The sequence below is a fragment of the Ursus americanus genome, chromosome 2, assembly GCF_024610735.1.
Source record: "Ursus americanus isolate L20-20 chromosome 2, mUrsAme1.1.p, whole genome shotgun sequence".
NCBI classification, from domain to species: Eukaryota; Metazoa; Chordata; class Mammalia; order Carnivora; family Ursidae; genus Ursus; species Ursus americanus.
In genome coordinates this window covers 88,189,611-88,201,916 of record NC_142128.1, presented here as the reverse complement: position 1 = coordinate 88,201,916, position 12,306 = coordinate 88,189,611, and the positions used below count along the sequence as shown (strand labels likewise).

The 12,306-nt window shown below is 47.1% G+C and overlaps 1 non-coding gene across 1 annotated transcript; it reads right to left on the bottom strand.

Annotated features, from left to right (window-relative positions):
* Positions 1-11,232: 11,232 nt before the first annotated feature.
* Positions 11,233-11,339, bottom strand: LOC123801461 (U6 spliceosomal RNA). The gene has a single exon (XR_006782230.1). It is a non-coding gene; the product is annotated as a U6 spliceosomal RNA (small nuclear RNA).
* Positions 11,340-12,306: the final 967 nt, after the last annotated feature.

The window sequence follows — 12,306 nt, the reverse complement described above, 5'->3', positions numbered from 1 at the left end:
CCTACACACCCACCTGACCAGTTAAAATTTTCAAGTTTGCACATAGCCAGTGCTAATGAGAATGGAGAATACTGGGAGGGACTGGGGGTGGGGAGTCGGCATTGAAGCAACGATGTTGGAAAGTAGCTACTGTCATCAGCTGAGGCTGAAGATTCACACACTTCTTTACAGTTGAAGAAATGCCACTATGGGAAAATGCCCTATGCAGCAGGATATATACAAGAATGTTTATAGAGACATTGTCCCTAATAGTCCCAAACTGGAAACACCCAAATGTCCACCCAGCATAGGAAGGACAAGAGCTAGAGCCACTTGCGACAGTGGGGATGAATTTCACAAACATTAAGATACAAATACACAGAGTGAGGGTTCGTTGATAGAAGGTTCGTGAACAGGCAAAACTAAATTCTATTGTTTAGGGAAATCATTGTAACAAAAGTCAAGATAATGGTTACTGTTCAACTAAGGGAAGGATGGTGAGCAAGAATACTGCACAGCAGAAGCATTCTCTTTCTTTACCTGGCTGTGGCTCCGAGGGGTTTCACTTTATCCTTATTTACTAAACTGGATACTGATGTGTAATGCACTTTTATGTACGTAGGTTATAGTTCACACTTACATGTGCATGCAAAATGCTTTCTAACTATACTGTTCCAGCTGAAAGATCAAGATTTTTTAAAGCAAACTCCCAAGTTCAATTTAGCATCCTTAACAAAATGAACTTGAAGTTTTCAGTTCAATTGAATGAACATTTCAAACAATAAGCCAGATCTTCTACAGAGTTCCACATGAGAATTCTGTAATGCCTGCTGGGAGGACGGGGGGATGAGAGGAGGGAGTGCTGGCCGCCAGAGCAGAGGCTCCCTTCCAGCCAGCCCTGACCCTCAGCAGCTGTTTTCCTGGGCAATTCTCTGGGCCTCATTCCTCATCTGTAAAGAGGATCAGACCTAATTAGAACTCCTCTGAGAGTCTTCTAGAATATTCTTGGGATTTCTCTGTGGGAACTTAAAAAAATTTCTTTTATAAGAAATTCTTTTCATTTTGACAAATATCTGAAAAATACAAGCATCGTCTGGGTCCTCTGTAGGTCCACGTTGGAGCTCACGGTGCCTGTATCACTCTGGGTTTATGACCATGTTGAAGCCAGATGTGCTCTTTCGTCTTGAGCCAGTAAGAAGAAGACATAGGTGACCTCAATGAGCAAAGTCTGCCATTGCCTAGTGACCTCACGAAAGGCTCACAACCAAAGTTTTCACAGTAGAAGGGACCGTGTTGCATGAGATTTGAGCCATGGGACGATGCCTGACCCAAAGAAGAGACTAGGCACTTGCGTAACAAAGCAAGGGGCAGTTTCTTCCGTAAGATCGTGCCATCTGTCTCATTAAATTAATGGGTTAACTTGTATTGGTTTCATATTTAGTTTGTCAAAATCATGAATTTGTCTTGATTTAGTAACTGTAGAAGTTACAAGCCTATGGGATGTATGCCCAGTTTCATGTTTATACACATTTAGCTAACAATCTTAAAAAGCAATTTACATCAACACTGAAATCCTCAGAAAGCTTTTTCTTGAGAAGGCACCACACGTCATTTGAATTTCAGTCTCACTGAACCCCATGAACGCCGCTGACCCTCCCATGATTCTGTGTCCAGTTTGGAAATCAAGCCCTTTCCCGAGCATGTGCCAGGGTGCCTGGGATCCAGCCCCTGTCGTAAGGAGCAGTGACTCTCAACTGCACGCGATCTTGCCTCCCAGGGACACTGGAAAGTGTCTGGAGACGCTTGCGGTGGTCACAGCTGGAGCGGGGGGCTAGTCAGTAGAGGCCAGGGATGCTGCCAGCCATCCTACAGGGCACACAGGTCAGCCCCCCCATAAGAAAGAATTATCCAGGCCATCACCAGTAGTGCCCAGGTTGAGAAACCCTGATCCTGCTCTCTACAACTTTAACTTCTATAAGAAGCAAATCTTATGTGTCTTTTCCCAGTTAATCAGAGTAAGGCAGTAGTGTTCCCCTGTAACTTATCTCTCACAGCACCTGTTTCCTCCCACACAGCAGAAACAGGCAAGCATGCAGAAACAACCCCTCAGGCGTGAGGTCAGTTGCACGACTGGCTTGATTTAAGGAGGGAGGTTTAGAGGGGTCAGGCACTGGGCTGTGCTTTGAGTCAACCTTATTCCAGGTCCTCCTCTGTCGGGTCCTGGTCTGCCACCTACCTGGAGTGACATGGTCTGATGTTTACAGCCAGTCTCCGGAGGGAATGTGCTCTCAAGTGATTCCCAGAGGAAACCCCTGGAAAAACAATATTTGAACAGAAATGGTAATAAGAGCTTCAAACAGATCAGAGTGGTTCAGACATCTGAGAAATCTGGATCACTCTCCAAAGCTGCTCTAAGGGCCCGCGTAGTTGTGTGACAATGTGCTTATAACGTCTTCTGAGAACGTCTATCCCCATGCTGTCTATCCCCACGTCATCAGTATATTTGTTCATGTAGATCCTGCTGTATGTTCCTAGGTCCTATCTCCTCCCCCATCAGAGTTTAAGTCTTGTGAATAGAGCCTCCCATGTCTTTTGTTGGCACTGGAATACCACCCGGCATGCTCAGCGCGGTGGCCTGCTCCATGGGTGGTCAGCGCTGTCAATGAGCTACGAGAAAACAGGCCGGCTGGGATTATGGGTAATGGTTTCCCAAACATTGCCGGCCATCCTCTCCAGCCCCTCGTCCTGTTCACCTGTTATTCTAGTCACCAGACTTCAGTCATAACCAGCCTCTCAGCTTTGGAAGCGTTAGAATCTATAGCTTTCTCCGGGCAAGAAAACAGCCCTTGATCTCCAGGACCAGGAAAGGGAATGTGCTCTTCCTCACCAGGTCTGGGCAGGCTGCCCAAGGTAGAGTTGGGGCGGGGGTTCTGAGCACTCCTCAATCTCTACCCCATCTGGCCTCCTCCCCACCACACTGGTACCACACCAAGAGTCACTGAGACCGCTGTGGGCAAGTGTCCGTCCCTCCTTAACAACCAGTGATACCGGGCAGCTGACTGGATGCCCCACATCCTGCCTAAAACCAGCGCCCTGCCCTTCCCCCACCCCTTTTGAAAAAGAAAACAAAATCCTCTAATGTGTAGTCTTTCAAAGACTCGGGGGCAGCATGCCTTCAGCACAACACATGCGCCCCTGGGGGGGATGGCAAATATGGCCCTTATTTCCTGGCCCGGACTGTAGGGGTCTGCTCGGATCCCACAGCTGAGAGGAGGCTGGAGCTGCCATGGGGGCCCTGCCCGCGGGCACAGGCATCTCGGCTCGGCACACAGCCTGCACAGCTCCTGTCACTGTGGGCTCTTTGGTTGACACCCCTCCTCCAGGTGCCTGGGTCCTGCACACCTGGGGGCCTGCGTGGCTCAAGGCTGCTCGCTGGAATAAGCACACACACCGTGGCTAAGGAAGAAAGCAAACCGAAGGCAAGAGAGGCTGGCCATTGGCTATGAGGGCCTGAGGCCGGACCACAAAGAGGAAGGCCCATCATGGGGTAAGAGGTCAGAAGGGTGCTGAGCACAGCGAGTACTGCAATAGGAGACAGGAGAGTTGAGATGCGTCAGGTGAGTCCCTGAGCAGCAGCAGGCTGGGGGCTCTTTCATGGGGTCCGGTGAGGTTTTAGGTCTTAGGGGAGGGCAACGAAGAGGGAGATGGACTTGGGAGCATCAAGAGGATTAGGCAAGATGGGACCGGTCCATTTTAGCCTGATTTTAAATCTATCATGTTCAGACTTGGTTATGGGGAAGGCAAGGAGCAGTTGTGAGTTTTCCCTGACTTTACCCCCATGCAGTGGTGACCTGGAGCCCAGTCTGGGACACTGAGAGGGCCAGCCAGATTCTGCGTTAGCAAAAGCTGGGGGGGGGGGTCCCCAGCTCAGCAGTGGGGAGAGCTAAATGTGGCCCTTCACCTGGCGGGAGCCAGACCCAGCTTTAGCCTGGGAGGGGCAGGTGCAAAGTGCGTAGCCTGTGGCCCCATCGGCCACACCAGGGCCACTTCTGTTTTACATCCTGCACCTGTGCCGATTTGCATGTCTCAGAGCTGGCTGGCTTGTTCTGAGGCGGAGAACATCCTAGACTCTGACACGGGATTCCATGTTCACTTGGCAGCAGTTGGCTCCCACCTCTTTTCCAGCCCCAGGAGCAAAGCGGCTCTTCCGGCGTCTCTGCCCGAGGAGTGGGCCTGGGGAGGGGCATAGCCTGGCGGAGGTCTGAGTCTGGGGGTGTAAGGCGGGAGGGATGGTGAGACCCGACTTGCCCTGTGAGCTGCCCACAGTCTAGTCTGCAGGAGATCCAGGCCCCTGTTTCCCCTTCCCCTGGCTGCCAGGCTTTGGTTCTTGTCCTGGTGGATTAGCTCGCTAAACAGAGGTTGGACAGAGAAAACGAAAGGGGAAAAATGGGGAAATTAATAGCTCTGGCAAAAGGTCTGATGGAGAAGGAAGTTAAAACCAATTAAGCAAATGAGATTTCAGTTATCCCGTACACTCTCTGGTCCTTTCCTGATACATAGCCCGGGGTCAGAGTCAAATGTTGGATGGCGGCACAAAGCATAGTTCCCACCCATCCACCTGTGATTTCTCTAGTCTCAGCTTGGAAGCTGGTGAGCCCAGGGCTCAGGGTGTCCCCCGGGGCTGACACCACGGGCGGTGTCATGTGCCTGACCGGCATGCGGGCCGCAGGACAGGAAGCTCTGTCTTGAAGAGGATGGGCTGGAGTAGTGGCCACCGCAAGGAGCGTGTGTGGTGTCCAGCCGGCGCCGAGGAAAGACACGGGGATGGGCAGCAGGAGGCGAGTGCGTGGAGGAGGCAGAGAAGCGTCTCTCCTGCGTCAGGCTCTGGGAGAACGCCGAAGTCCTGAAGTCTGGCCCCGAGGGACTACCACATTTTAGGGGAGCATCAAGGAACAGATCTGAGTGATGGGAAGAGACCAAACCGTGAGAGCCCCCAGTGTCCCTCTGGCAAGAAGTGTAGATCTTGCTGCCAGGAATCTCAGGCCTAGAATTCTCTGCCAGTGGCCTATCCCCTTTCACCCTATTTATTCTGCCTCTGCACTGGACCAGGTCATTCAAAAGAAAATGCAAAGACAGGCTGTGAAGTTCCAGAAAGAGTCTCTGGGGCTCCACTTAAAGTCACGTGAGCTGCAAACCCGTAGGAAATGTCAAAAAAGGTACAAAAGGAAGAATGAAATCTCTTCTGCATAAGCAACTGCTCCCTTAAGCCTATTAGTCTATGGGACGTGGGGCAGAATTATTGTTCCCATTTGAAATCCAGTTTCTACCCTGCCTGTAATGGGTCATCCAAACCCATCTCCTGGCCCATCAGAACTACCTCGCTCTCAGGAGGTGACCATCGCTGTCATGGGCCTGAAGCTACGAGTACAAATCACGCAACACTGGCTGACTTCCTACCCAGCAAACAGTCTATCCAATATGACATAACACCCACACCATATACCTTTGGTGTACAGCTGGTGACTCTCTGGGAACATGGAACTACAACTCGAGTCACCTTAGTCCCTGAGTGTCTGGCAATAGAGGGAGAGTCCTAACCGGCTGGGCAGTTAAGGGGCCGCTGAGAGCACAGTTTTCTGTAGCATGCTCCAAGTCCAGTGTTCAAGTCAGCCGTGACTTTGAGGCGTTGACGCGGTCCCCTCTGGTGAACCCCCTGACGAACCCCTGTTCCCTCAGATCTCTGGCTTTGCTGGGGGGAGGGCCTGCAGTGGATGTGTTCTCACTCCCACATGTAGCGCTCCAGCATCAAATCCTGAGCAACAGGAGAACCACCAGCAATCACGGTTTCTCTGCTAGAACCCTGAGAAGAGACTTGGCATTTTTACTTTGTATGAACCTGGAGTATGTTGAGAGGAATAGAGGAAATGACCTTGGCATGCCCTGCTAAAATGGATTTCCTGGAGAGTCATAAGTCTAAGTGACAAAATCAGTTAGTGCACGTGCGGGCCCTGTTAGAGAAGACACTGCGTGCCTGAGGGCGGCAGGTTTGGGTCTCCTGGTGTGGGGGGCTGAGACACAGAAGTGGGGGGTGGTCTGTCTGAGACAAGGGGCTGATGCACAAATACAACATGGCGGGGAGAAACACCAAAGAAATGGGCCTTCAAAATGACCATTTCTCTTTGGAAACTGTAAAAGTAAGTAGTCACGCTATTTGGTCTCCACCTGACGTGGCTTTGTCTCCTAGCCCAAAGACACGGAGAAGTGCTGGGGCCATGCAAACGTGGAAAAGCCAAGCAAAGGAACATTTCACATTTATATGACTTTTTACAGCTGCTCTTACCCACGCGGTGGCACCTGCTGCTTGCATCAGCCTCTGAAGGAAACATGAATTATTTTCTTCATTTCACAAGTGAAAACCATGGAGTCTGAGAGGTTCAATGACTTCTGAAAAGCCACACTCTTTGTGAGTGGCAGAGTCGGGATTCGAACCTGGGTGCTCTAACTTTAAATTCGGGATGCTTGCAGTGATGGCAGTGTGCCCAACAGAGCATCCTGGGAGAAGAAGGGGGTCCTGCATCCATGACCCCACTCAGATGGGAGCAGCCCTAGTTTCATTGGCTTTATCAATTGGTGCTCCGGTCAAGATTAAAACAGGTAGAAGGGATGCCTGGGGGGCTCAGTCGGTGAAGGGTCCAGCTCTTGATTTTGGCTCAGGTCATGATCTCAGGGTGGTGAGATCAGCTTCGAGTTGGGCGAGTTGGGCGCCATGCTCAGTGGGGAGTCCGCTTGAGATCCTCTCCCTCTGCCTCTCCCCCCACCCTGTGCACGCACACGCATGCATGCGCTCTAAATAAATAAATAAATAAATAAATAAATAAATAAATAAATAAATCTTTTTGAAGAATAAATAAAATAGGTTGAAAAGTCGCTGCGCTCTGCCATGATGCCTCCAGTGGTTGGAATGTGTACAAGGCAAGGAGGTGTGGAGAGAGCAGGTCAGGCAAGCTCCCGGATGCACGTGCTCTGGACTTCCGGTCTTCTCTTAGGGCAACAAAGAGCTGAGGCTTGTCAGTTTGGGGAAATACGTCCTGCCTGGGCATCACAGGGTCAGCCTCATGGATCTCGTCCAAACAAGTCTACAGCCCTCAGCAAACTCTAAGTTGCAAACGGCCCAGGTTTATTGAGCTGGTACAGCCCCGTGCCTGGTAAGCAGGACCTCCAGGCTCCTCCATGCCTGGGCTCAGTGAAATGCATGCTTATCCCAGGGGTCGGCTTATGCTGGGGCACCACCTCTTCCTGCTGAGAGGCCACGTCTCAGGCCATCGGCCTGAGTCCTGAGACCTCCCAACAGTTTGCCACTTTCTTCCGAGCTTTTCTTTCACGTGGCTCTGCTGCTCTCTGACTGCTGTTCGGATCTTCCGGGAGCCCTGCATTACACCTGCTAGCTTCAGCCTCTCCAAATGAAGCTGCTTAGAAGTGGCCTCCCTCTCTCACCAGGATTCCGAGCTGGCAAATATTCTGGCTTACCAAGGGCCCCCTGGAGCTGTGTGGAGTCAGGCAAATCATTTAAGATTTGGTTTTGACCCTTTAACCTGGACTATTAGAGAGCTGCTTGCTACAGATAAAAGATTTGTCTCAGGTCTGCCTCTGCTGATCATTGTGGTTGATGGACCTAAATGCATCCTTTTGTTCCGATTTTACAGAGCATTTACTGCTTGGTTTTGTCATTTGTTTTCACATCTCTCTTTAAACTACGTGTGATAGAAAGAAGTCAGACCTGGATATAGGTCTGCACTTACATACTGTGTGATCTTGGACAAGCTGCTCAACCTCTCTGATCTTCCGTTCTTCATTTATACAAAGAAGATCATACCACTGCACAGGGTTGGTGTTTGTTTTTTAAGTGAAGAATGAATGAAATAAACCTGTACAGTGCTTAGCAGAGTCAGATTTCAATAGATGCTAGTTTATCCTTTCTCCTTAAGGGTAAAACCCAAAATTTACCCACATTTGTTTTCTCAGAATCTAGTACAGCGACATACATAACATACTCTCAGTAAATGTTTGTTCATAGTATGAATGAATAAATGAGTGAATCAAGAGGGCATGCATGAAATTGATAGGCCAAAGGAAAAGTTGCCAAAACAAATAAGAGCATTAGAATTTAAGGAGTGAGAAATATATCAAATGCTCCAAAATGTACATACAAATATGTTCATTGTTGTATTCTTTATAATAGCAGAACTTTTGAAATAACCTAAATGTTCAACAAATGGGACTGGGTACATTAATTAAGGTAGTTTAATATAAAATTCTATGCAACCATTTTCAAAATGTAGATTTTAGAAGTATTGTTCCATAAAAATATCCAAAACATATTTTTAGGTGAAATAGTATGTTATAAAATTGCATTCCTGTAAAACTATCTATTTATCTATAGTTCAAAAGAAATGCCTAGAAGAATATTAAAAGATAAGGATTATGCTAGATGGTGGAATTATGTAATTTTTATTTTATATACTATATTTTTCCAATATTTGAAATTTTCTAAGTATCACTCTTATAATCAGGAAAAGAATTTCTTTTGGAAAACCAAAACACACAAAGGGTATGACAATTAGTGTTAGGGTTTTTTTGGTTGTAAGTGCCAAACCCACTTTAAATTCACTTAGAGTCAAGGGCAAATGTGTTCGGAAGACTGGTATGACTGTAGGAAGGTCAAGATGTGAGCAGGCCTCAGGAAGAGCTAGAAGCGGAGCCGGCACACTGCACCTCTGGCGTGTGGGTACCCTTCCTTCTACTGAGGCCTCCTTCCTTCACGTGGCAGGAAATGCCATCTTGATGAGTTCAGAGCTGCTTGTCTCCACCGCGGAGAGAAAATGAGCACTGTGCTCTGTGGTCCCTAGGTCATGAATTCCAAAAATATCCTACAATTGGCCACACTGGATCAGACGTCCATCCCCTACCCAGTTGCTATGCCCACGGCATGGCGGTGCTGTATAATTGGTCCAGCTTATGGCCCATCTCCATCCTTTGGCCCATCAGCGTGCCCAGGGGGCAAGGTCCTGTCAGAAGGGCTTGAATAATAGGTTGAGAAATGATTGTCCCCTTCCCCCTACACCCATCTGCTATGAACTGATATTTCCTCGCACGTGACAGGGACAGGATGGGACATTCTGAGTGTGTGGGCTTAATTTCTGTCTTCAGAGAAGGGCAGGGGAAGGCTGGAAGTAGGAGGTGGCCAAGATTGCACTGAGCATTATCAATGTCAGAAACAATGAGTGAGCCTCTTGACATGTCCCTGTGCTGGTGTGAAGATTCATCTGAGTCCTCAGAGAGCTGATAGCTCAACTCAGGGGCTACGTGCTGGATGGACAGAGGAAGTAGCTTCCTGGGCACCTTCCATCACTTCCATATAAGCAAGGAGAAATAGATCTTCTAAAGAATGATGCATTTTCTTAGAGTGTCGAGCATAAAACAACCAGAGCTCGATGAAACATGCAGTGGTTTCCATCTCTCTGTGCATTCCCTGCTTCATTTACTTACTTAAGAGATGGAATTTAATTTCTTTCCAAAACAGAGTATGTCCAGAAAATACACACTTTAAAACACAGTAGGACTACATGATATCATAGCTTCCTGTTCTAACGCAGTTTGGAATCAGTTACTGTGAAGGAAGGGGATCATAGCACCGTGAACCCCTGGTGATCAAGGGCTATACTTTAGCCATCACTGAGCCCCAGGGCAGTGCTGGTCCACAGCAGGTACTCAGAGATTAAGGGTGCTCAAAAATCTTACGGTTCATTCTTAGCATATTTGTTTCTTTGGGCTTCTATTGTGGTTTTTTTTTTCTTTCTGCCTTTTTTTCTGTGTAGCAAGGATGCTATACATTGCCCCAAATCTTGTGGTTCCTGCAGGAAATAATTTTCAGAGGCACGTTCTTTGAGCCTTTGCAATGATGTTCCCTTTCACCTTGTTCTATAGCGTTTCCGCACAGAATTCATTGTTTACCCTTTTACCCATCCTTGATCAAGGTAAGATCTATCCTCCTACCAACAGAGAAGCTATTTGGACTGCCTTGGGTTGGGCTCACTGTCCACTTGAGCACTGGCTGAATTTTAGTTCTGTAGATGGCAGTGGGTTTGTGGGTATAACTCCCAGCCCACTATAAGCAATTATCTCATTCTTGTGGTGGGTTTAATCCAGCCTCCCAGCAAAAACATTGCCCTGGAAGCTCTGCTGGTCCTCAGTCTATATCCTTTTGCCCTAAAACAATATAGCACAGATGACGTTCTATTTCTAAGGTACACAAAAGGATTTTAGTATGGCATCGTATGGAATTACATGTCTCATCCCTTGATAGCACTGCAGTGAGAGCACATTAGAGTACATTTTGTTTATACTGAAACTGGGTAATCATTGAGCACTGAGGGGAACAAAAAGAGTATTTTTCTTTTTGTATTTAGTTATAAAGAACTACGGAACGAAAAAATCCACCAAAACCCATGGCAAGTCTGGCAACATAGGTCCCCATTTCCATGGTCATGTATCATCACTATGCATTATTTACCTTGCTTTTCAGCATGAAATTGATTTTTAGTTGCAAGTAAATGGCCATGCATCAACAGGTGCCTCAATGGTAAGAACATTTATTTTTATTAAACAAGTCCAGAGGCACAGTGTCACTGGGAAGGTCTAATCATGTCATCAAGAGCTCAAGCTCTTGCTCTCCTTCACACTCTGACTTAATAGGCACGTTGCTCCTCATCATCATGGGTACTGCCTCATGGACTTGACGCGGCTGCCTTCGTTCCAGGCATCACATCCATATTCCAGATAGGAAGGAGGAGAAAGGGATGACAGCAAGCTTTTCTTCAAGTCTGTCCCTTTTATTAGAAAAGCAAACATTTCCTGGAAAACTCCCAGGTGACTTTTATTTTATGTCTCATTGGTCCCAGCTGGTAACATTTCACTCCTAGCAGCAAATGAGGATGAAACAATGAGCAGTTTACAAAGAGAAATTGTACAGGCATGATGAGACAGAATTTACCAGTCTTAATTCATTCCCTGCGTCGAAATATACTGCTGCTACGCATCCCCAACCTCCACCACCAACCGAACAAAATTAGTGCCGTGTTCGCAATGACTACTGACAGCCAAGGACAACCTTGGCAGCGTTATTTTTAGCTGTAGTGATGGTGGCTGTGGGACTGACCAGTGCTTTTCTAAGATAAAGGTACTTTGAAAATAGTGAAATGACGTATGGTTTTCACGAATTTGCGTGTCATCTTTGTGCAGGGGCCAGGCTAATCTTCTCTGTGTTGTTCTAATTTTTGTAAATGTGCCGCCGTAGCGAGCATGAAATGACGTATGGCTTTGATCACTGATAAAAAGTATGAAGTCAGCAGAACTGAATATTACCTAGTTTAACATACTTACTGACAGCTATGGCTTAGTGAACTCAAGAAGACTACAGAGGAATCAAATCAGATAATATTTATACAATCTTCCTTTCCAAAAGCAAGCAGTTTCTGAATCCAACATATAAGGAATTATAAACACTGTTTGCATTGATGATTCAAATTTCTCTGAGTAAATTCTGAGAATCACAAACTTCAAAGATTGCTCGCTAGTCTATATTTCTACCGAATTCAGAGTGAAAAGTACCTCTTGGGTTGTGGCTTCCTCTACCCAAGCAAAGACTACAGAGGCCCATTGCCTCCCCCTATTTCTTCCCCTTCCCGTTATTGTCTCTCAAGCTCACCCCTTAGTAAGGTTAATTTTGGTATTAGAGGTCTTCTATTAACATTCACAAGGTGAAAGGTAGGGAGCTAAGGTGTCCAACCATCCTAGATTTCCAGGACTGAGGCTTTCCTAGGAAGTAGGACTTCCGGTGCTAAAGCCAAAACAATTCTAGGCAAACTAAAATGGTTGGTCACCCTAGGGATTATCACCAACATGAAAGGGGGTAGAGAGAGAGGCAGTTTGAGAAGAAGGAAGGAGAGGGAGGGAAGACCTGGGAAGCCAGGGCTGTTCAACCCAACTTTAAATTTTATGGCTTTTCTTTCCATCTTAATAACTAGGATTCCTGCACATCAACTCACCAGTGATACTTGAACCCAGCATTTCTTTAGGTTCGTTACTCTTCCAACCTGTACATAATTGCCCAGTTTTACCTCCCACTTCTGTCCTACTGTAAATATGTTTCCCAAGCCCTATTCCTGTTCACCAGATCCAATGGCATTGTAAGTGAATGCTATGAAGCCCTCTCTGATCCAACACATAGCAATGATGGAGAACATAGAAAAAAGAATTTTAAAAGTCATA